Genomic DNA, 25,649 nt, shown 5'->3' on the forward strand with positions numbered 1-25,649 from the left:
TGGGCTTCCCTAGGTCCCCCTTGAAGATGTCTCCTTTGGTGAGATCCTCGAACTACACAGACAGAAATGAGTGTGGTCCACTGGCACCCCCACTCACAGGAGGAGTCAGTATTCCTTGAGGCTTTTGGGGTTGTCCCTTCTACTACTTGGGTGGTCCCCCTACTGATGAACTGGTTGACCTGGTTTTAAGACTGACATGGATATGAATCTATTCTCTGTAAACCCAATAAAATCCTAGTTTATCCTAAAGATAGTTACTTCTGGACAAAGGTCCTGCTGTAGATTCTGGGGTGATGGTTGTGGCCACCAAGGAAGGCCTTGCTGAGGTGAGCTCTTCTGTCCATCTCCCTAACATGGAGTGTAGAGAGGTAGACAGGTTTGGCAAGTATGTATGTATATGCGTCAGCGACCTTCCATCTCAGGGTGCTGAATTACTTTGCCTATGTTACATGCTTTCAGAGGGACTTGACCAAAGAACTCTCCACATCCCTGCCTGGGTCTTTGTCTGCAGAAGATAGAAAATCAATTGAGACACTGTTGGCTACTTTGTAGTCCCTGTCAAATGTGTCCATATGTTTTATTTCCAAGTGTGGATGATAGTACATTACAGAAGGCACCAGAGTAGTTGTTTGCCAGTGCAGCTGGTTGCATCTGTGTGGCTTTGTGTAACACTTCCAAGTCAGCCATCATTAATGTCCCTTACGAAAGGTCCACATTATTTGGACCCATAGCTAAAGAGATGTCTAAAAGTGAGTAGGAGGACAAACCTCGTCTGCCATTTGGATACATATTTCTACCCTTCAGCAGATTGTTTGTAGAAACCAGAAAGGAAACAAGGAATTCTGGTTCCACAAATCTCAAGGCTTCTCCCCAGGTACTTCTAGAGATAGACTCCCAGAGGCAGAGGGGTGATGTTCATAATGGGTGTCACCCTTTTGCCAGAGGTATGCCACAGAATCGAAGCTTTTGGCATTTCGTCTCTGACTGGAAGCAGTCAGGGGGTGCTTGTTTCTGCACCCCATGGCGTGGACAACCATCAGCTAAGATTTATGGGTACAGAGAATTATAACCGGAGGATATATGATTCCCTTTATTTGTCAAACCCCTCTGTAAGAAGACTTCCCAATGTCCCACCACACAATGGAAGGCAGTAGCACAGGAAGTAAAAATGCTGCTTGATAAGCAAGTCATCCAGTAGGTCTTACTACACCAGCATGGGTCCAGAGTCTACTGAAGATTCCTTTTGGTGCTGAAGAAAAACAGGGATCCCAGGCCCATTCTGGACCTCAAATCACTTGAATTTGTATGTAAAGCAGACAAAATTCTGGATGGTCCTGATTCAGTCCACTCTACCCTTATTGAGAAAGGATGATTGGATGTGATCGATAAACTTCCAGGATGTGTGCTGTCATATAAAAATGGGCAGACATTACAGGAGGTTTCTTCACTTTCGGCTGAGACAGTCACTTAAAGTTCATAGCCCTGCCCTTTAGTCTCACCAAAGCCCCTCAAGTTCATCAGATGCATGGCAATGGTTGAAACTCATCTCAGACTACAAGGGGTATCAGTTGTTTCAGCATCTGGACAACTGACTCGTAACCATTCCCACCAAGAATCTTCTTATACAAACCAGGGACCCCTTACTCCACCTTTGTTCCTGTTCGAGGATAACTGTCAACATCACAAAGTCCAAACTACAACCTACCCAAATGGTAGACTTCATTGGAGCCTATTTGGATACCAAGCTGCAGATAGCCAGATTACCAGAATTGAGGATTCACACCTTTCAGCATCAAACATTGTCAGCATTCTCCCATCAGAAACCTCCAGCAAGGTCCATTCTGTTCCTTTTAAGCTCAATGGCAGTCTCTGTCACTTTAGTCCCCCTAAGCAGGGTTTACATGAGACTGTTTCACTGGATCCTTGCAGTTCAATGGTCAATGAGATGCCAACCAAAGAACTTTCCCATAAGCCTTACACAAATATTCAGGAGTCATACTCAGTGGTGGCTGGTCTTTCCAATAATTTCACAAGGTTGATCCTTTATTGCCCTTTCCCCGAAGGCCACAGTGACAGCAGATGCTTCCCAACTGAGTTGGGGGGGGGGGGTCATTTCGTGGGAAAGATGATCCACGGCACGTGGTCTTCCACAGATGCCAGTTTTCACATCAGTGTACCAGAGACATGAGAGCAGTCCTCCTAGAATTGAATGCCTTTCAGGACTTCCTCCCCAAGGGTGTAATTGCCATCCAAACAGAGAATGCTTTGGTAGTTTGGTGCATTAACAAACAAGGGGAAGAAGTTCTTACCTATTGTGTTGAGATACTTTGAGGGTTTGGCAGTGGGCAGTGTCCACTCAACTCTTCCCAATAGCAAAGCAAATCTTGGGGAAGTTCAATGCAGTGTATTAGCAGACAAGTTGGGCATAATTATTCTTCGACATCATGAGTGGTCCCTCAACCTGTCAGTGGCGAAGTAGATTTTCATCCTCTGGGGTCAACTTTGCTGCAACCTATTTGCTTCCCCTTCAACACCAAACGCTGCAGTTACTTTGCCCTGATCCCCCAAGGGGGTTGTCTCCGAAGGATGTCCAGGTCTGCAGTTGTTCTCCAGTTTCCTTTATGCTTACCCTCTCACTCCTCTCATACTGAAATTTTTGCAGAAGGCACTGTGTGTGTAGCAAGGTAACAGTGATCCTCAATGCCCCATTTTGTCCTCAACAGGTGTTGTTTACTTTCCTTTCCTTTGGACTCATCTGATCTGCCCATCAAAGGTGCTGGACCTGGCTCCAGACCTTCCGTCTTACCTATCTGCATTGCCTCACCTGGACATCGCAGTCCTCAATTTAACTGGATGATGCTCTTTGTGTTTCACTGTTGTAGTCATTACATTTGGGTAATCCTGCTGGCAGGTTGCCCTCAGTTGACCTGAATTCCAAAGTTCTGGGACCTGTGTCGGCCGCTATCACCCCTTCCCTGACGTCAGGTCGTCAGGGCTATAAAAGATGTGGCCGACTCCATTTTCTTCAGTCTTTCTTGCCGCACGGTGCCCGATGCAGAAGCAGTTCGCAAGTGCTGGTTGGCTGATTCCTGAGATTTTCGAATTCTAGTTTCAGATCCGAAATGTTCTATAAAGCTATGTACCCCATTGGGGAAACTTTTTTCTTGCTCCAGACTGATGTCAGAAAAAGTTAATAATTGTATTTCTTGTGGGAAGCAAATACCTCATAAGGACTTCATTCTTACTGTATTCCTTGGCTAGGCCCTGACCATAACATTTCAGGTTGTCGGTTTTGTGCTAGACTTAGCCAACACACTGTTAAGCGTCTGTATAATTTTGCATTAAACTATTTTGGACGCAGGTTTAATTATCCAGAAATGTCGTCGGATAGCCATCCGACTACCGGAGTTCACAAAAAACGCAAAGAAAAAGATAGACAACAGAGGCCCAAAATCGACGACTAAGCTTCTCCTAAGCCAGTCGCCGGTTCTCAGTGAGGCACTTTTGCAGCCCCTGACGCCCGCTACTTTAGAGTCGCAGGCTGCTACAGACACCCACGTGGAGTTGGCTATGCTGCTGGAAACTCAAGGTATTGGAGCCTCGGACGCTATTCCTTCAGATGGGTCCAAAGCTGCTGAGCAGGCACCGGCTTCTGAAGGTGTATTCAGACGTAAACATCTATACATTAAACCTACTTCAAAGGCAAAGACTAAAGCATCTTCAAAGACAAAGAAGCAAACCCAAGAACCATGTGGACAGGCCTCCATGTCCAAAAAGCAGATGCTCAAAATGGCCGAAGACTCGATTACCTTGATCAGGGGCTCCCATCCCCCTCTTGATAAGAGGCCTAGGCAAGAGACTGACTGAATCTTCAGATCAGGTTTCCTTTTCTTTTGATTCCTCTTCTAATCAGGAATGTTCTCTTCCTCCCTATGAGGATTCTGATGCTGAAGAAGCTATACCTTCAGCTTCTCCTCCAGAGGATTATTCTTTTGGGGAAAGCTTACATATCATGAGGGACCATTTCCACTGGGAGAGCCAAGATTTTTCAGAATCTAAAAAGAGGCTCAGGGATTTCCTGATTTTAACTGCTGCAGGACCTTCGGATGCCCGCCCTCCAGATGGGTCCTGAACCGCTGTGCAGGCTTCGCTCTGGTTTTTTTTTCACTACTTCACATCACTATTTCAAAAAGGCAAAGGCAAAGACAAAGACTAAGAAGTCTAAAGTTCCTAGCTCAAGCTTCTTCTGAATCTACTCCCAGGACAGAAGCAATTATTAAAAGATTTACCCCATTTTTATTAGTGATGATTAGGGTCACCCACACCTGAAAGGGAGAAAAAGGGACACAGGTCCCTCTCCTCTGACCATGCTTCGGCTTCCTGCTTCTGTCTCTTCCTCTGATCAGGAATATTCTTTTCCTCCTTATGAGGATTCGGGATCTGAGAGACTCTGCCCCCCTCTGCCTCTCCGCCTGAAGATGGGGAAACTTTGCATGAGATGAGGGAACATTTTCATTGGGAAGGTCAGGAGTATATATTCTGCCAAGAAGAGGAGAGAATTTCTTCTTCTTCCTCAGCATAGGCCTTTAGCTATCCCTCCTGTTCTTGACATTGTGGATGATGCTTTTCTGAGGCTAATTTGAATCCTGATTCCATGCCTCCCTGCTCTTCTACCCTGATGGATTTTATAGGGTTCCTGACTCTCATTTATTCTTATTTAAGAACCCTTCATGATCCTGTAACTTTCATTTCTCTAAGGGCTCTAAGGGCTCTAAGGGTTGCTATAAAAAAAATCCCTATCCATCTGAGGAGGATTCTGATTTTTTAGACAGGTGGGGAAAAAAGGTATATAAATCTATACTTCCTGTCTGTAAGGGCTTTAAATTGCCAGTGTTTAAGCATCAGCATAGTATTTTTTGTTTTAAAAGTTAAAGCAGCTTCCTTTCTTCCATGCATTGCTGCATGGAAAGGGGAACTTCAGGATGCGCAAACTGTGACGTACAACTGAACAAACATAGTTTGCATTGTGGTTTTGATGCTTTATTAGATGCCCTGTTCAACATGATGTTCTTTTGGATCTAAAGCTGAGGAGGTTATTAAAAGATGGAAGAAAAGGCAAAATCTATGCAAACTGTAAAAGATTTCTTGCAAAGTTCTCTTGCAGCAAGCCTAGATTTTCCAGGAATTGGCCCTCCAAAATTGGTCCTTTCCCACGCTGACAGGCCTCAAAGGGGAAGATATAGACACTCCAGAGGTCGTAGTCAAGCTCAGGCCTCTTACAGATCTAGACAATGGACTGCTTCTTCACCTAGAAGGGGAGAAGACAGATCCCAATCTCAAAGAAAGCAAACTCAATGACTCTCTCGGTTGGGCTACAGGACCCCTTCACCTGAATGCCCTCTTCGGAGAAAACTGTCTCTTTTCACAGAAATTGGACTCATATTACCCAGGACAGATGGGTATTGGGCGTGATTTTAAAAGGTTACAAATTCCACTTTCATACTCTGCCAAGGGCTTCGGGTTGGCCAGATCTGCCAAAACATCAATGGTCAGAGGCCTTAAATCAAGTGGATGCTCTTCTGGCCATGAGAGCCATAGAGCCTGTTCCACTCTCAGAGATGGGAAAAGGTTTTTATTCAAGACTGTTTCTGGTTCCAAGAAAACAAAGCTCATGGAGACCTATTCTGGACCTTTCTGTGTTAAACACCTTTTTGGAAATTCCAAAATTCAAGATGCTTACTCTGCAGCAACTAATTCCAATGCTCTCTCAGGACGCCTGGATGGTGACATTGGACTTAAAGGAGGCCTACTTACACATTCCCATCAGGCAGGAACGCAGGAAATTCCTCAGATTCAAGGTGCTTCGAGACACTTTCAATTCTCTGTACTGCCCTTTGGTTTATCTACTGCGCCCAGAGTCTTTACCAAGTGCCTGGCTCCAGTAGTGGCTTATTGCAGACTTCAGGGGATTCAGATTTACTCCTATTTGGATGACTGCCTTATTCAGGCAGACAGCAAAGATCTTCTACTTCAACATCTGGAATTTGTTCAACGTCTTCTCCTCCTACTGGGATTCTCAGTGAACACAAAAAAGTCACATTTGATCCCTTCTCAACAAATGGTATTCTTGGGAGCCCTCTTAAATACAACCTTACAAAGGGCCTTCCTCACTCCAGAAAAACAAACACAGCTGGCTTCAATTTTCAACACCTTGGCAACTCTATCTCAGCTCACTGCAAGGAAATTCCTGCAGACACTGGGCTACATGGCTTCCTGCATTCTGTTGATTCCAAATGCAAGGCTTCATATGAGAAAGCTTCAATGGTACCTGAAAAGTGTATGGTCACAGCATTACCACGATCTGGACATTCTGATTCCTCTGATCCCCTGCCTCCAGAAGGAGTTCCTCTGGTGGTCCAGGGCGGTGCTTTAAACCGAGGGGAAGCTTTTTTCGGTACCTCATCCTACTCAAATCCTAACCTTATGCTTGGGAGCACATTTTCTAGACAATTGCCAGCAGGAACCTGGACAAAGGACCATCTTCACTGGCACATCAATCTGAAGGAAATGTTGGCAGTTCAAAATGCTCTTCTAGCCTTCAAGAACTTTTTGCAACCAGGGCCTCTGCTAATTACAACACCACAGTCATGTGGTGCATAAACAGCAGGGGTTCTCATTCACACTGCCCTTTGCAGACTAGCTATGGCTTTATGGGACACAGCTCTAAATTTGAATCTACATCTCCAGGCTCAATTCATTCCAGGAGAACAGAATCTCTTAGCAGACAGCCTGAGCAGAAACATTTCAGATCCTCACGAATGGATGCTAGACACCAACTTATTCAACAGGATTACTGCAGTTTGGGATGTCCCCAGATAGATCTGTTTGCATCCCATCTCAATCATCAGCTGCCTCGCTTTTGCCAGGTCCTTCCACAAAACAGCTTGGAAAGTGGATGCCCTGTCCTTCAGCTGGAGAGCCTTCGGGGATATGCCTTCCCTCCTCTTCCTCTACTACCTCGGGTATTACTGAAGATAAAACAGGACAAGCCCAAGTTCCTCATCTTGATTGCTCCAAATTGGCCTCGACAGTTTTGGTATCCAACTTTAAAGCACCTGTTCTTGGAGCCTCCTTGGATTCTCCTCTGAACCCTTCTCTTCTGTCCCAGCATCAGGGTCAGTTACTACATTCCAATCTCAAGACCCTTTGCCTAGCAGCTTGGCTCTTCAAAGGAATTTGATTTCTTCTAGTCTTCCCAAACAAGTTTTGGATGTTCTTCTGGAAGCTAGACGGCCTAGCACTAGGAAATCCTATGCCTCTAAATGGAAGAGGTTTAGTATTTGGATGCAGGACCCTCTGGTACCTGATCTCTCTTCTATTTTGCTTTACCTTTTGGATCTTTTGTCTAAAGGACTTTCCTTTTCTTCCATTAAGATTCATGCTTCTGCTATTTCTGCTCATTTCAATTCTGATCCTCCTGTTTTTTCTCATCCTTTGGTGAGACAATTCTTGAGAGGGGCTAAGAATTTGCGCCTCCCAGGACCCCTCCTGTTCCTGCTTGGGATCTTAATTATGTTTTAGAAAAACTTACTTTGCCTCCTTTTGAGCCTGCTGCATCTTCAGATATTAAGTTTTTATCTTGGAAGACAGTTCTTTTGTTAGCATTGACTTCTGCCAGAAGGGTCTCAGAGTTGCAAGCTCTCATGGCTGTGGAACCATACCTTATTTTCCACCAGGACAGAGTATCCTTGAGGACCAATCCTACTTTCATGCCTAAGGTGATTTCGAAAGTGGCTTTAAATCAGACAATTCACCTTCCTACTTTCTTTTCTAATCCTCAAAATAAAGGGGAAAGGATTTTGCATTCATTGGATGTGCACAGACAGTTACGATTTTACCTGGACAAGACTAAAGAGTTCAGAAAATCTAATCAATTTCGTTTCTTTTGCCTCCAGTTCTCTTGGAAAACCTATTTCAAAACAAACTATTTCCAAATGGATTGCTTATGGAATCAGATTTTGTTACACTCATCATGGGAAACAGTTTCCAGGTACTGTGAGAAGTCATTCTACTAGAGCAGCTGCCACTTCTACAGCTTTCCTCAGAGGAGTTCCTACCAAGGATATCTTGGAAGCTGCCACTTGGAGTTCTGTGCATACTTTTCCAAAGCACATTCTCCTCCTGTATTCTAAGACCAGGGCAGGCTTTGCCCTCTGCTTTTTGCAGGTCTCTTTGCTGCCCCTTCTTCTGTCTAAGCTCCCTCCTCCTTTTTCACTGCTTTGGGATTCCACCCTACAGTTTATGACTGCAACAGTGAAACATGAAGAACATAGTACAGTTGTGTACACCTACCATAAATGTAGATGTTGAGTGTGCTCACTGTGACAAGTGGTCTCGAGTGTTTTCCACTGTTGCAGTCGGTTTCCCTCCTATCCCCTCTTTTTCTCTTATTTGTGGTGTATTTATGTTTCCTTGTTGGATTCATTTCTGATTTATTGGGACTTCTGACATCTAGGGCAAGAAAGGCTGGAGAAGATGGCATCGGCTGAGGGCTATGTACCAGAGCGCATTGACGCCAGGGTACTAGAAGCTACAGCCCGGCGACCCAGACTTGACTTTTGGGATGGACACCTCGGCCTCGGGCCTGGGCAGGAGCACCCTACAGTTATGACTGTAACAGTGAAGACACTCGAACATCTACATTTATGGTAGGTGTACACAACTGTACTTTACTAGCCATCCCACCTGTGTTAAGACATTGTAGATGATGTGTTTTCGGAGTCTAGTCTTAACCCTGACTCCTTACCTCCAGCTCCTGTTAAGCCTGACAGATATTACAGGGTTCCTGACTCACATAAATTCTTTTTTAAAAACCCTGCTGCAGACTCAGAAACTATTTCTCATGGTCCCAAAGGAGTTAAGGCGCCCGCTGCAAAAAACGTACCCCCCTCTGACAGAGATTCTAGGGCACTGGATAGATGGGGAAAAAATGTTTGCACATCTGCTGCTATGGCTATAAGAGCCTTAAACTGTCAGTTTCATATGCTCAAATATCAGCAACATGTCATGGCATTGCTTAAACAGAAAATGTTGTTAAACTCTGAATGTGCAGAAAACAAGGAAATGCAGGATTTATTGCATGCAGCTGAACAAGTTGGAAAGCATACTTTGCAATGTGGTTTTGATTCTTTAGAGGCCTCCTGCAGGGCCCAGTTACAGGTTCTCTAATTAGGAGGCATGCTTGGTTAAAGGAACAAAATCTGCCTGATCATGTTAAAATTAAACTATTAGATGCACCTTTACAGCATGATACTTTGTTTGGTGTTAAGGCAGAAGAGGTGTTAAAGAGAATGGAGGATAAAGCTAAATCTATGCAAACGGTCAAAGATTTTTTACAAGTACAGCCACCTAGGTTTAGTAGACACTGGCCAACAAAGAATTGGTCCTTTCCTGTATCAGGCAGACCTGAAAGGGGCAGACCCAGACGCCCAAGAGGCAGATACCAGGCGCAAGGTTCATTTTGCTCAAAACAATGGGGGGCTTCTACCTCCAAAGTTGAAGAAGACAAATAACCATTCAGGAAACAGTCCCAATTACTTCCCCCTGCCTGCACCAAGCAGTTATCTCTTGGCAGCCCCCTTAGGGGGAAAAGTAGCACTTTTTTTCTCAAAATTGGCAAATTATAACCAAGGACAAGTGGGTCTTAAATATCGTGTCACAAGGCTACAAGTTCCATTTCCATACCCTGCCAAAAAATCGATGGACAGAGGCACAAAAACAAGTTTCATCCCTCATGGACATGGGGGCCATTCAGCTAGTACCAGAGCAAGAGCAGGGACAAGGATTTTACTCACGACTGTTCTTGGTACCCAGAAAGGACAAGGCCTGGAGGCCAATACTGGACCCATCTATTTTGAACACATTCCTGGATTTACCACAATTCAAGATGTTGACTGCAGCAGCTTCTGCCCATGCTAGGCAAGAGCGCTTGGCTTGTGACTTTAGACCTAAAAGGGGCATACCTGCATGTCCCAGTCAGACAAATATGCAGAAGATACCTCAGATTCAAGGCTGGCTCAATGCATTACCGATTCTCTGCACTGCCCTTTGGCTTATCTACTGCACCCAGGTTCTTTAAAAAGTGCCTGGCACCAGTAATTGCTTTCTGCAGACAAAGAGGAATACAAATATATCCATACTTGGATGACTGTCTAATTCAAGTAGAGAACAAGGACATTCTTCTACAGCATCTGGCGTTTGTGAAAAGATGTTCAACATGCCTAGGGTACACAGTCAACGAAAAGAAATCAAAACTAGTACCCCCTCAAGAGATAATATTCCTGGGTGCAAGCTTAAATACAACTGCCCAGATGGCTTATCTCATGCCAGACAAAGGCAACTGGCTACCTATTTCAAAATACTGGCAACAAAGGCCCAGTTATCTGCAAGAAAAATTCTGCAGGCTTTGGGCTTCATGGCATCCTGCATCCTACTAATTCCATATGCAAGACTGCATATGAGGAAACTTCAATGGTACCTAAAAAGTGTTTGGACTCAACATTGCCACAGCCTGGAAACTATGATTACTCTCATTCCCTGCCTGCAACAGGAGTTTCGATGGTGGGCAAAGTCTTGTCACCAAAACAAGGGACAGCCATTCACATTACCCCCAGCCAGGCAAACACTAACAACAGATGCACCAGATTATGTCTGGGGGGCCCACATGGCAGGAAGATGCATTCAGGGCACATGGATCTCAAACTAAATGCATCTACATATCAATCAAAAAGAGATGCTAACAGTTCAAAATGCCTTACAGCCTTCAAGGCCCTTCTTCATCCAGGACAACTACTGATAAAGACAGACAACACCACGGTCCTGTGGTATATAAACAAGCAGGGGGGCACTCATTCTTACCTTCTTTGCAGAGTAGCCATGACTTTGTGGGACACAGCATTGACTTACCAAGTACACCTGCAGGCACAATTCCTGCCAGGAAGCCAAAATACTCTGGCAGACTACCTAAGCAGAAACCTCATGGATCCCCACAAGTGGCACCTGGATCCACAAGTCTTCAGCATGATAACAAGAAAATGGGGATGCCCGGACATGTATCTATTTGCCTCCCCTCACAACTACCAACTAAAAAGATTCTGCACAAGGATTTTTCACAGACAAGCATAGAAAGTGGATGCCCTATCTTTCAGCTGTAAAACCTATCAGTATACGCATTTCCCCCTCTGCCTCTCCTCTCCAAGGTGCTCCTAAAGGTCAGACAGGAGAAGCCAAGGATGATACTAATTGCCCAGACTGGCCCCGCCAGTACTGATATCCAATACTAAGGAGCTTGTCTCAATGCCCAGCTTGGACCTTACCTCAGGTACCTCATCTACTGTCCCAGCAAAACAATCAGATCCTGCACAGCCAACTCAGGACTTTAAACCTGGCAGCATGATGAATAATGTAGTCATACAAAACACACCTCTCAGTAAAGCTGTGATGGATATCATTTTGGAGGCCAGAAGGCCTAGTACTAGAAAATCTTATGCTGGAAAATGGAAGAGATGTGCTTGGAACCAGGCACAAGGAACTGATAGAGCTGTGCCAAATATTCCTCAGATTTTGCAATACTTAACTGAGATGCTGGACAAAGGTCTATCTTTTTCATCTATTAAAATTCATGCCTCTGCCATTTCAGCTCATTACAATACAGAGCCACCAATCTTTTCTCATCCCTTACTAAAACAGTACCTCAGAGGAGCCAAAAACTTAAGGCCTCCAAGATCATCACCAATGCCTGCATGGGACCTCAACTATGTCTTGGAAAAACTCACCCTGCCACCTTTTGAGCCAGCTGCTACGGCTGATATAAAGTTTTTATCTTGGAAAACATATCTGCTCCTAGCAATAACATCTGCAAGACGAGTTTCAGAGCTTCAGGCACTCATGGCTGTGGAACCTTTTCTAATTTTTTATCCAGACAGGGTCTCTCTGAGGACAAACCCAACATTTATGCCTAAGGTGGTGTTCAGTGTGGCTCTTAACCAAACTATTCATCTGCCAACTTTTTATCCAAATCCACAAAACAAGGGGGGAGAGAATTCTGCATTATTTGGATGTACACAAACAGCTTAGATTCTACTTGGACAGAACCAAAGTTTTCCGAAACACAGAACAATTACTAGTGGCATATGTTGCAGGATCACAAGGAAAGGCTATCTCAAAGCAGACTATTTCAAAGTGGATAGGTCACTGCATTTGTTCCTGCTACTTACATCATGGCAAGCCAGTCTCTAAGGGCATTAGGCCACATTCAACCAGAGCTGCAGCCACTTCAGCAGCCTGAACCAAGGACATTTTAGAGGCTGCTACTTGGAGTTCAGTGCACACCTTTACCAAGCACTATCATCTGCCACTTTACCCTAAATCCAGGGCAGGCTTTGCAACTGCAGTTCTGCAGGGTCTCATAGCCACTCCTAATGCTGTTTAGCTCCAGCCTCCCATCCATAGCTTTGGGACTCTACCCAAATGTTATGACTGCAACAGTGAAACATGAAGAACATAATATAGTTGTGTACACTTACCATAAATGTAGATGTTCGAGTGTTTTCACTGTTGCACTCCAGGTTACCCACCCGCCATCCCCCTTTTCTTCTGATCGAACCTATCTTTCCTTCTCTGATTCATACAACCTATGTGGTGTATTTGCTTGTAGATGAAGGTAAAGTTTATATTGGTGCATGTATTTATATGTATATAAATTTTGGCTACCCTTTTAGGGGCACCTGACATCGGGGGCAAGAAAAACTAAAGAAAATGGTGTCGGTTGCATCTTTTATACCCCTGACAACCTGACGTCAGGGAAGGGGAGACAGCGGCCGACGCAGGAATCAGGACTTTGGAATTCAGCCCAACTGAGGGCAACCTGCCAGCAGGATTACCCAAATGTAATGACTGCAACAATGAATACACTCAAACATCTACATTTATGGTAAGTGTACACAACTGTACTGTGTCCACAGTTCTTGTGATGGTTAGACAGTCTGGACTTTTATGTTTTGACTTCCTCATTGAGACCCTCTACCTGAAATGTATACAAGAGCAAATGGAAGAGGTTTTCTATTTGGTTATTCAACAGAGATGCAGATCCCTTTTCAGCTACTCTCCCTGCTATTTTAGATTTTCTCGCTGGCCTTTTTCATGATTGAGATAGTTATTCTACAATCAAAGTCCAGTCATTTTCCATTTCCAGCTTTAACATAGGAGAAAATGAATTATAAATTGCTTCTTTGAAGTTGTCTAGGCCTTCTTAGAGGGTGCTTTCCTTCTTCGGCCTCTCCACTGGGATCCTGTCCCTCTCATAGACATTGCTGTTCTTCTTCAGGCATTGATGAGACCTCCATTTGAACCTGCAGCATGATTGACTTAAAATATTTTTTGCTGGAAAACATTGTTTGTAGTGGCAGTTACTTCCAGTTGAAGAGTTTCATAACTTCATGCCCTTTCTTGTTTGCTCAGGTATTTGATTTTCCACAAGAACAGGGTATAACCAAGGACCAGTCCTTCCTTTCTTCCCAAGGTAGTCTCAAGATCTGCCCTGAACCAAACCAACAATGTTCCTGTTTTGTTAAAAAGGGAGAGTACATGCTTCATCTTACGGATGTGCATCAGTAACTCAGATTTATTTGCACCGCACTAAGAATATTAGAAAGACTGACCATTTGTATCTATCCTTCTCTCTGGCTATAGTGGGGGAAGGACTGTTAAAAATAACTCTTTCACAATGGCTGTCTGAGTGCATTTCTTATGTTTGTAAGGAAAAGGGGACTATTTCTGCCTGGCAATCCTAAGGATCATTCTACTAGGTCAATTGTTACGTCAACTGTCTTTTTCTCAGAAGTTCCAATTAATGACATTTGTGCAACAGCTGTATGGTCTAATGCCCATACCTTCATATCTCACTACAAACTGGACTTGCAGTCTAGGTCCAGAGCATTCTTTGGTTCAGTAATCCTCTGAAATATCCTTTCATGAGACCACCCAAGGTTTGTGATAGATGGGAACATCGACATTATCAGATGTAAAAGTTATGTACTTACCATAACAATAAATCCATGTTGTCTGCTTCTGTCCTCTTCAATTTCCCTCCCTCCATTCCCCTTCTAGTTCTCATTTCATATTCCTTTGGTTCTGGAGTGACTACACTGATCTATTGACAGCCTGCTCATGTTATTTCTATGTACTACATTCCAGGAAGTAACTCTGTGCATCTTCAGAAAGTATTCCTTATTTTTGAGAGGTTGTCCATGATGTAAGAAGTGGGCAAACTCGATCTGAGGTAATTCAGTGCTAGGAAGAGATTAAGGTTAAGAGGCGGAGCTGAACCATGGATCCAAAGTCTGACAGCATCCAAAATCAGATCTGACTGGATCTGTAGTACCCATACATTGAAGAGAGTGGAAGCAGGCAACACAGATTTATCATTATAGTAAGTACATAATGTTTGTTTAATTTTAATAAAATATGAAGCAGTGTGGAATTGGGCAACCTTCTAATCAAGTTATAATGCAAATATATTAAAAAGACGTGTTTTAAGAATGTAAAGTTTTACGTTTTTTTTTAATTTTTCAGCAGAGAGACGTACCTTGAGAAAAGGGGACTGGCATTTGTTATGAAACTGTGATGGAACTATTGACTCGTATTACCAGAGATGCCCCCCCCCCCAAATAAATAAATAAATAAATGAGTAACCATTTCCCTACAACACAAAATTCATTTATAGTCCACCTACATCAGATGATTAGATAGAGAAATGACTAGAGACATTAACTGTAGCAGACTCGATATGTTACTCAAAAATGTTTGCCATGCCGCACTAAAGTAATTCTATTAGAAGCACATCCTTGTAACTGTATAGAACTTGCATTATTGCTGCTGTAGTAAAAGTATAGGACTGCATTAACTAATGTCAGTATTTCTTGCTTTTGTGGGAAGTAATGGAAAGGCTAACCATCACTGTAGGTACATTTGGCAGATTTCTATACTTAATGTTGAGATGAAATCAGAAATTATGTTTACATCATGGCAGCTCACAGCCTATTAAATGGGAAGATTAGCTGCTCTGAAGATCCGTTTCAGCCACATCCCAGACTAAAGAAAAATAAAATAATGTAGTTTCCAAATATGTGTTCTATTGGTTCTAGAGCAACTGCATTGATCTATTGACAGCCTAGTATCAGAATCTTTTTTAATGAATGCTTATATATTTAAAATTTAAAGCTTGAGCATTATTGTTAGAACTTATTAGCATAGTAATTATAACCTTATTATACTGGACAACAGTCTGACAGAATAAGCACAAATAAAATGTAGTAAGGAGAACAGACTGTTACTGACCTTTTTAAGCAAGATGATATTTTTCATGATGCTCCTCAGAAAGACAGACAATTTAATATATTGTAAGTACAGGGATATTTTTAGGAAAATCAAAAACATGACAAAAATAGTAATCCATTAAAGTGACAGTAAGGTGGATTAGCATACCTATAGTATACATTTCACGCTTTAGTAATGACAAATTCATTAACTCTAAGGTTCAGTAAAAGTGCCCCTGTAGAGGTGAATACGACTTGTAACTGATTTTAAATGTAGCATAATTGCTATTATATTGTTTTGGAGATGATAAAGAACATTGTTTGGAAAATGTGTGAAATAATATCCAGTGACGTGATAGTATGTAATCAATTAATTTTACATAACTGCCTAGCAAGGTAGGGGTGCATAGCCATAGACGCATAGGCAAACAGACATAATGACAAGTACATTATTGTAAGTATATAACTGCATCAGTATATATGAAAATGGCAAATAGAGCAAATCAAATGTAATAGTTGGCGGTTGTATTTGGGAGACTGCTTTGCTATTAAACTTTGAAACAAGAGGTTATACCATGAAAGAAATAATTTTTTTCTCAAAAATGTTTTTATTTTTCAAATACAGTTGAATAAATTTCATAGTGTTTGTATATAACATCTTAAATAACTATGTACACTGTTTACATCAGCCTGACACTATAACAGAGCTTAATATATACAATTACTTTATAGGTATAACAATCCAGTTATCAGAGTGTATCTGTTCAGTTATTGGAAAGTGACTTTTTTTCCATGGATTGTTAATAAATGGCTTAGGATGAATCCTTAATTCTTTAATTTTATTTTCTAACAATGCTGTGGTCTTAAGTAGGCTGTAGAAGTCTTCCGTAGTCTGTATTGTGTTTGCATTCCATCTTCTTCTTAAGCATTCCTTGAGATTGCAAGTATTGTCCATACTAGATACATATTTGACTCATTCAAATGATGCCCTTCGTACACATTTAATAATACTAGAGCTTTTGATAAGTTAAATGATTCATTAAATAAAGCTTGTAAAAAGTTTTTAATACCATTCCAAAATGGCTTAATTTTAACACAGTCGAAAAAATGTGATTCCAATCTGCATTGTGTAGTTACTCACACCTCCAACATATTCCCTTTGTGGAAGAATTGATTTTAGTAATTCTATCTGGAGTTAAGAATGCTCTGTGCAAGCATTTCCAATTAAAAACTTTCCAGTATTGTATAAAGGATGTATGTTTTATTGATAATAAAATATTTGATTTAATTTCTTCACTTAGCGGTAATGAGTGTCCTTTTGTTATATAATTCCAGTATGAGGATTTGGGTGGTGTTCTATAATTTATGAATATCTTGTAAAATTTCGAAATACTATTTCCCATGTCATGATCATTATATATGATTTCATATAGGTATTTCGTAAGTTTAGGTATTTCTTTAAATGAAGAATTACTAATTATTCTGCATAAATCTTGCAAATACGTCAGAATGATTTGCAAAGTTAGCCAATCTTGTTATGGAATCTTGTGTGTAGTTTCTATTGTTTACATATCCAGAACTTTTAGTTCTTTGATACATTGAAACTAACAAACAAAGCCGTTCTTTTCCCAGGAATTATTTCTCTGTATATTTATGTGGATAGTTCTTTGTAACTATGAATAGTGTTAAAAGATCAAACTAGATTTTTAAATCTATATTTGCATTAATAATTTTACTAAATGAGTCAGTGTAATAATTAATCATGCAGGTTTTAGTGGGCTTAGTCATGTTATATTGCATACTAATACATATGTGCCATGGCAAATTGTTTTTATCTGTTATTTGAAATTTTTTTTGTAAATCAAATTCATCTATTGATATTACAATTAGTAATTCTTTCCAGTTTGCAGAGTAATTGGGACTTATCCGATCTGAGATTGTTTTACATAGTGATGCTTTTATATATGTTTTTATATCAGGAAAGTTTAATCCTCCCTGTTTCCATGGTCTGATATGATGTATTAGAGCTATTCTGTTTCTTTTGGTAAACCATAACATTTTTATTAGACATGAGTTTATTTTTTTGAGTATATTCCTTTTTTACAAAACCTTTCACTCTTGATCCTAAATGGTGAACAGATTTCCATGTGTAGTCGGTGGTGGAGCTAGCTCTAAAAAGAGCTGTTTTAGCCCTGTGGGCAGCTGGAGCTCTATATAGAGCTGTTACAGATTTCTATGAGCTCTGAGAAGAGCTGTTTTGTGTTTTGAATGCCCTTTCGGGCAGATGCGGTAGTTCTAAAAAGAACTGTTTTGTTTGGTTCACCGAAGCTGTCTCTGTGCCTCCGGCTGGTCTTACCGAAGCTGATACAGATTTCTGTGAGCTCTGAGAAGGGCTGATTTGTGTTTTGAATGCCCGTTCGGGTGTTGGTGGTAGCTCTAATAAGAATTTTTTTGTTTTTTTTCTTCAATGTGTCTCCGGTTGCTATTACCAGAGCTTTTACAGATATCTGTGAGCTCTGAGAAGAGCTGTTTGGTGTACTGTGAGCTCTGAGAAGAGCTGTTTGGTGTAAGGTGCAGGTCCACGTGAGTTCTGAAAAGAGCTGTTTTGTGTATGGACACAATAGGCTCTGGGAAGAGCTGCTGTTGTGTCCTTCGGTGTTCCGCGGTGGTGTCTATCTCCGTTGTCCTTCTTCTTGAACAGATGTTCGGTTCTTTTGCTATGTGTGAGTCCTAAAAAGGACTATTTGTGCGCTCCCCAAGCACTGGTCAGAATGACCTGAGAGCTGTTGCTGTGCTGTTTTTATGCTACTGTGGAGGGGGTGTGGTTGAGAGATGTCCAATGAGAAGTGACTAGTTGGGGGTGTGGCCCTAGTAGGCCTACAAGGTGAAGACGGACCTGGTTGGAAGCATCTCATTCCTCTTATTTAGTTCCTTTTTATTATCCAGCTACTTGTTCATATGTGCCATTCCTAACCTCTAGCAATGCGTTGGAGCCTTTTGCTTTGTCACGATTATACCTATGTTTGAAAAAACTGTACTAAAACTTAAATTTAAACAAAAAATAAAAAATAATAAAAATTAAAACTAAATTTAAAATTGAACTGTAAAACTCTGGGTTTACTGGCTATAGTTCTAAATTTAGACTTGCCATTACCATCTGTAAAACATTGGAAGCAAGCTTGGTTCTGAGAAAGATTCTGAGATGTCCGGCGCTTTCGGGGCAGATAGGAAGGCGGCCTGTCTGCCGCTCCTTCATCAGGGAGAGCGTGCATTAGGTAGTAAAAAGTTAACTGTATGTAGTTTGACATTGAAATTTTACCTTTTAAATTAAAAATTATTAAAAGTTGAGCTAACGATTGTAACTTTTTTGAGGGCTGATACATTAACTTACTGCAATTTTAGTTCTGCTTATAAACAATTAATATTCAAAAAATTAATACATTATGCCTTATACCAGTGAGAAAACAGTGAACTAAATAGATAGCTTATCTTACTAGGTATATCTGAGTATATTCCTTTCTGGTAACAAAAGTATTGCCAAAGCTATATATAGAATCTTGGGTAGTAAAACCATTTTATTAACTGTAGTCTATCTTCAAATGTTAATATTATTTTGTTCCACTGTTCCACAGTGATTTTAATTGTATTGATGGTATTATTGTAGTGTTTTGAGACTAATTCATTATTATCCTTGCATAACTCAGTTCCTAGATATTTTAAGGTAGATTCCTGTTTCCCTATAATCTGATTCCCCTTCTTCTGCAATTCTTTTATTTTTATTTAAAAATAAAAATTTTGATTTTGATTTATTGAAATTGAGTCCTGAAGTCTTGTAAAATGTGTCATTTAAAATATCTAATTCTTCTAATGTATTTTTTTATTGAATAATGTTAATAATATGTCATCAGCAAAGAGCATTACTTTAGAATTGTATTGTTCATAAACATCTACTCCTTTGATTTTTGTATGGTTATGTATTGAATCTGCCAATATTTCAATAGCCAAAGCAAATAGAATCAGTGACATGGGACACCCTTGTTTAGTACCCTTTGTTATATGTATAGATTCAGAGGCGCTACATTATTTGTGTGTGTGTGTGTGTGTGTGTGTGTGTGTGTGTGTGTATATATATATATATATATATATATATATATATTCTTTAGTAGATGAACAAAAGAAGGAGGAAATTCAAATAACACCATAATTTTGAATAAATAGTACCAAATTTAGGGAATCAAAGGCTATACCTAAGCCAATTATGAGTGTTTATTTTCTTTATTAACATAATCTGTAAGAGAAGTTATCCTTTTAATATTGTCATGTGTGTCTATGATACATAAATCCAGTTTGACCATTGTTTATTGTTTTGGATAGTGGTATTTTTATTCTGTTAATATTATCATAAATATCTTATAGCCATTATTTAATAATGATATAGATCTGTATGAGGTACAGAGGTTTGGGGATTTGTTTTCCTTTAGGATTGGTGTTGAGGAATATCTCCAAGAGGGTGGTATTAAAGCTTGTGACTGAATTTCTAATAGAGTTTTATGGAAGAGGGGGATAGTATCTTTGAAGGAAAAAGTTTATATATTTACATAATTATGCCATCTATACCTGGAGCTTTATTATTTTTAGCCTCTTTTACTGTATCTGTAATTTCTTTGTAGGATATGGGTGCTTGCAGATCTAGTTTAAATTTTTCTGGTATTTTTTATATTAGAACATTTTTCATCTAGATTTAATTGATCAAACTGTTTATTTTCTTTTTGGAAATGTTCCATATAGTGATTTCTATAGGCATCAAGAATGTCACCTATATACGAGACATTTTCCCCTTTCTTTTCATGGAAGATACTTTTAATGTTATTAGCTTTTGATTGTATTTTGATTTTTTTGGATAAATTATATAGATATTTGGGAGAAGTGGCCAAGGTATTAATTTTTAGTTTTTCTAAAGCTAAGCTAGTTTTATGTGTTTGAATTTTGTTGTATTTATTGTTTAATACTTCTACTTTCTTTTTCATCTCCAAATGATTTTGATTTTTTCAGCTTTTACTGACAAAAGTTTGGCTTGTAGATCTAATAATTCAGAATCCCACTCTCTGATTTATTTATACCAGGTTAGGGTTTTGCCATATATGTAAGCTTTTAATGAGTCCCATATCATTATTTTATTTATCTCTGTGGTGCAGTTAATATTCAAGAAGAACTGTAATTCAGATAATAACCAGGGTTTTAACTCTTTAATTTTAGTTGTGTATGCTGGAATTCTGGAGTTAAAGATTGATGGTTTGTACCCATTTTGAAGTGTGGTGCAGCGGTAGCATTGTTGCCTCACAGCAAGAGGTTCTCCCGTTCTATTCTTGGTTGGAGTGCCTTCTGTGTGGAGTCTACATGCCCTTCTGTGTGGAGTCTGCATGTCCTCCCTGCGGTAGAGTGCCATTCAAAAGACATGCTTAGAATGGGTGTACCTTTGTTAAAGGTTGGGCGTTGAGCTGGCACCTTGGCACTTGTAAAAAAATCTACTGACAATCATTAGCGGACCGGAGTTCCACTGTTGCGACCCCTAACCAGGAAAAGCCAAAAAGAAGAAGTATCAATGAATTGTAGTCTGAAAAGGGGCAGGGAGTGATTGAGAAATTAATGATTTTAGTGTGTAAGTCATGGGCAGCAAATATTTTATCTATTCTAGTTTGGGTACCAAATCTGTGACCTTGATGGGAATACAACAAAGATTTATCTTCTTTAAATTTAAAAGTATCTGCAAGATGAAATGATTCTACCCACTTGTTTAAAGCTTTTGATACAGCAGATGTAAGCAGCAGTCTTTTATTTGAGTTGCAGAAATATCAAATATACAGTTAAAATCTCCATCCTAATATTAAGCTGCCATTATAATTATTGGAAATGAAATCCAAGTGTTTTTTTTAGCAGTTCCTGATCCAGTGCCTGGTAACCAGTATAGATTGGCTAGGGTCCATATTCTGTTATTATATTTAACTATTACTAATGCCATAAGGCCTTCTTTATCTTGATACTTAAATGATTTCTGGGTTAATCACATTTGTTTTCCATGAAATTGTTACCCTTTTGTCTTTGTCTTAAAAGTAGATTGCACCAATATCATATATCCCTTAGGATTCCATTTGTAATTGTCATTTGTTTTGAAATGAGTTTCTTGATGGAAGACAAGTTGTGCTTTGTTCACTTTTAAGTATTTCAGTAGATTTGATCTCTTGCTAGGATTGTTTAAGCCATTGGTATTTAAAGATAATAAAGTTAAATCCATCTTAGATTATTTAGACTATCATTTTTTTTGTTTTATTGTGACTATTAAACATTTTCCTGTGATAACTATAAAGTGTATATTTGAACTTTTAAAGGAAATTATTACTTTTGTATTTTGAGTGTTTACCAATAAAGTAATGTTTATCAAAACTGGCATCCACAGTAGCCATGGAGGAAAATCATTTTGATCATAGTAAAGTAGGATGTAGCATATATAAAACCTCAGTAAAAGATTATAGCACACAGTTATTAACATATTTTTACCTATTAGTGTATTTTACTGGCTATATCAGAAGTTATCCGCATGTCAGTGGGATTAACAGTTCAGAGTAATGGTGAGTGTGGAAGAGAGGTGAAGAGACAGGGCAGGATGGAGTGAAAGGGAGGGTCTAAGAGGTGAGTGTGAGCTATAGGCTGTTATAAACAACAAATTCACTTATTGTATTAATGATTACAAGTTCTTTTTTTTCCATCACTGCCATTTTGTTGCATATACTGTATTTTAGGTTTGTGTTTTTATACACAGCCCATGTTGCTTAGTTATTTGAGAGACCACAAGCTGTAATGCTAATTCTTATTATTAGCTCCTCCAAGCATGAGAATCACTTAATGAGCTAAACTAAGTGTTGGGAGACCATCAATATGTGTACATGTGGTTTAAAACCCCCTTTTATTTACATATATATATATCAAACCATTCTCTGCAAAAGTATCCCCAATCACAGTTCTATCCACTCCCTTCCCCTGGATCCTAAAAAAAACACAAAATCTCTCTTCCTAATTCAAATAACAGCTGCCAGACAGTTACATCCACATGCACCATGTCAGGCTTAATCAAACAGCACTGTGATACCGGCCTGAGGAGAAAAGCTCCACAGTAAAAAAACAGACAGTAGTCACATTGGATTATATAGTGATTAACAATTTAACATCTAATAATTACTTACAACATATTTACAGATGAAGAACATAGTACATCAGTAGAGTACTAGAATTATTATCTGTGAAGTACATAACAGACATTATTAAAAAATGTTACAGAGAAGAGTAGTGTATAATAATAAGTACTATATAGCTTATGAGCATCTGAGCTTAATCAGGTAGGTGTGTGTAGGAGAAGAAAGAGTGGTAGTGGTTGGATGTGATAGTGGGTGCATGATGGTGCGAGGTAATTGTGGGGTGTGAGTGAGTTCCATAATGGCTGGCTAAGAAAAGAAAATAGTGCTTCACCAGCAGAGTTATTGGCTTTAGTGATCTGCAAGTGATTTTTGCTTGCTGGATCTTAGTAGTCTGGTGGGTGCGATAGGGTTGGAGTAGATTCTGGAGGGGATGGTTTGATAGTGGTTTACTAGTTTGTGGGCTGAAGTGAGAGTTGATACCACTAGGGGAGGGAGAGGGAGCTAGCCCAGTTCAACAAGTGAGAGACAGATTTCCACTCCTAGCATTTTGGTGTGTTTAGTTGGGTATATAAAAACAGATGACAAGTGATGTACTGTATCAGTTGATACTTTGAAAGATGTAGTTGTAAGGTTATTTTTGGAACAGCTGTCATCAGTCCAAGGATTTGTTTCTTTTTTCTTTTTTAAGTAGGGACTATCGAAATAATGTCTTCACCTTCACTGTTTTCAGGCAGACCAAAAAGATCCTTATGTTTCTCCTTCCTTTCCTTTTTCTAAGTCATCTGTTTTGTTAATATTTGTTATTTTTGTATGGTGTTGCTGTAATAGTTCCTTAGACTATCAGTCGCATTTTTTAATAAACATTTTCCTATATTATTATACTAGTGTATGAGCTCTCAGAATTCGTTGCAGAGGTTGTGGAACATTGACTCAGAATGGGAAAAGACTGAAAAAGCCTTTCTAAGTATGCTTATATCCCACAGAGTTAATTGAAGGAGTTTTCAGACTTTGGGAAGAATCACTTGATTTGTTACCATACAGTTTCTGATATTAAGAATTCTTTGCATATACATTTTTTGATGTAGAACATTTTTTGATAGTGCAGTGTGATTTTGCTTTCTGTATTATAAAGGAAATTTTAGTTTGGGATAGTAACATTTATGATAAGATGGCATAATAAAAGAAAAGAAAAAGTAACTGTGTCCTACTTGTCTCCATAACTCTTGAGTGCTTTTCAATGAATATGCATAATATATGCTATTTAGGTGTCCTTAATTTTAGCCTAATATTCCTGATTTTCATTGGGCTTTTATCTCTTCTCTGACTCTAAAAAGTGAAACACTGAGAGTAGAGGACAGAGCTTCCATCCATTTTGAAATGGATGTGGAATCACCATCATCACAGCACAGTCAGTTATGTGTCAGGAAAAAAACAGACTTTCATGGCAAGTTATCCAAAAAAACCAAAAAAAAAAAGACTAAGACTAAGAGAGAACCAAAGCTGCTGTGTCCAGCCATTTCCAGCAGGAAACATTATTCTTTTTATTGACTCATTTTTCTAATTTGGCTTCAACTTGGGCTAGACTTATATAGGCTCCAGGGCTGTTAGCCTAGTACACACCTATGAACCTAACAACCGACTGCAGTAAGGCCCCTGTTTTACTACCAATCTCTCTCCCCGGCTGTTTAACTATAGAAAAACTAACACATTAAGAAATCCGTTTGACAGACTCCAATCTATGCGACCTGTAATTGCAGATTTGTTCAGTTCAAGCACATTATCCTTTACCTACTGTATTGTCTATCTTCCCTAAGGGACTGCAGTTTATTTGCTAAGTTCTGCCCTTTTGGTGAAATATTTGAAGAGAGTGATTGCCAATAAGCATAACCTGCTGTCTTAAGACCAGGACTGTGTCCAGAGTAGTTCCAAAATACTAACAGTTATTTACTGCACAAGACAGTCTTTCTATGTAAATATGGAGAAAATTCTATATATTGGAGCTCATTTATGTTGACTTATAAGGAGCTTGTAAAGTCATTGATCATGAGCACTTGCATATACACATGTGCACGTACACACACATAAGCACATAACTGGTACTCAGAAGTAATTTTGGGATAGATTTTCAGTTTGTTGCTGTCAGAGAGAGTCAGTGCAACATATTGTGAATGCCATACATGTGCATAAACTTGTACACATAAATCAATAAACAAATAATGAATAAATAAAAATAATGCAGTTCATTTCTTTGCTATCATGTACAAACAAGGCAACTCTTTGCAAGCCTCCCTCCCACACACTGTTTATACCCACATTATTCACTTTGTACATCTCTTGATGTATTTTTGCGATCAGATGGATAAATGCATTCAGCAAATGGCTGAAGTGCAACCCATCGCACACCCAATCCCATGCAAGCACATGCGGGGACACACACATTTGCCCACCAGTTATAGCAAATTTGACTGTGTACACCTTAGATGTATGATAGTGCATCAAATGAATAAATAAATGTTAACAGTAAATAATATAATTCGGTTCATTGTTTCCAGGTACAGGCTTTGCAGCCCCTCCCAACCTCTGCAAGCACACCCCAGAATGTTATTAAAAGAAAAGAACATGCACCTCATGTTATGTATAAAACAAAATATACATACCATCTTGCAGGCTAGCTAGGAAGGACAGTTTAGAAGAAAAGAATATGCACTGTCATCAGCAGAGATCAGATCATACAGAGTAGTATTTAACTTAACTTTCTTTTTTAGTTCCATGTCTTGCAGTTTGCTGCACTCAAGTTCATCACAATAAGCAGAACTCTTTCACTTTTGATTCCATTGCAGCCTGAACAAGTGCGCAATTACTGCTCACTGCTTTGTCTAGCAGCCCAACTAACCCACAGTGAAGCAGCATTTTCTCCCCTATAACTGCAGGAGATCTAGTAATAAGACTGCTTATTCACTACTACTACTTCTTCTTTTGGCTTTTTCCCGGTTAGGGGTCGCCACAGCGGATCATCTGTCCGCTCATGATTGGCAGTGGAGTTTTATGGTGTCGAGTTGCCAGCCCGGCGCCCAACCTTCCACAG

General features: G+C 39.8%; 1 protein-coding gene across 4 annotated transcripts in view; it reads left to right on the plus strand.

Moving 5' to 3' along the window:
- LOC122801775 (amyloid beta precursor protein) overlaps nt 1-25,649 on the plus strand; it is a 3,200,820-nt gene that overhangs the window by 1,404,840 nt on the left and 1,770,331 nt on the right. The gene's annotated exons all lie outside the window — the stretch shown is intronic.

The sequence above is a fragment of the Protopterus annectens genome, chromosome 5.part0 (assembly GCF_019279795.1).
Source record: "Protopterus annectens isolate FY-2018-M chromosome 5.part0, PAN1.0, whole genome shotgun sequence".
Classification (NCBI taxonomy): domain Eukaryota; kingdom Metazoa; phylum Chordata; order Ceratodontiformes; family Protopteridae; genus Protopterus; species Protopterus annectens.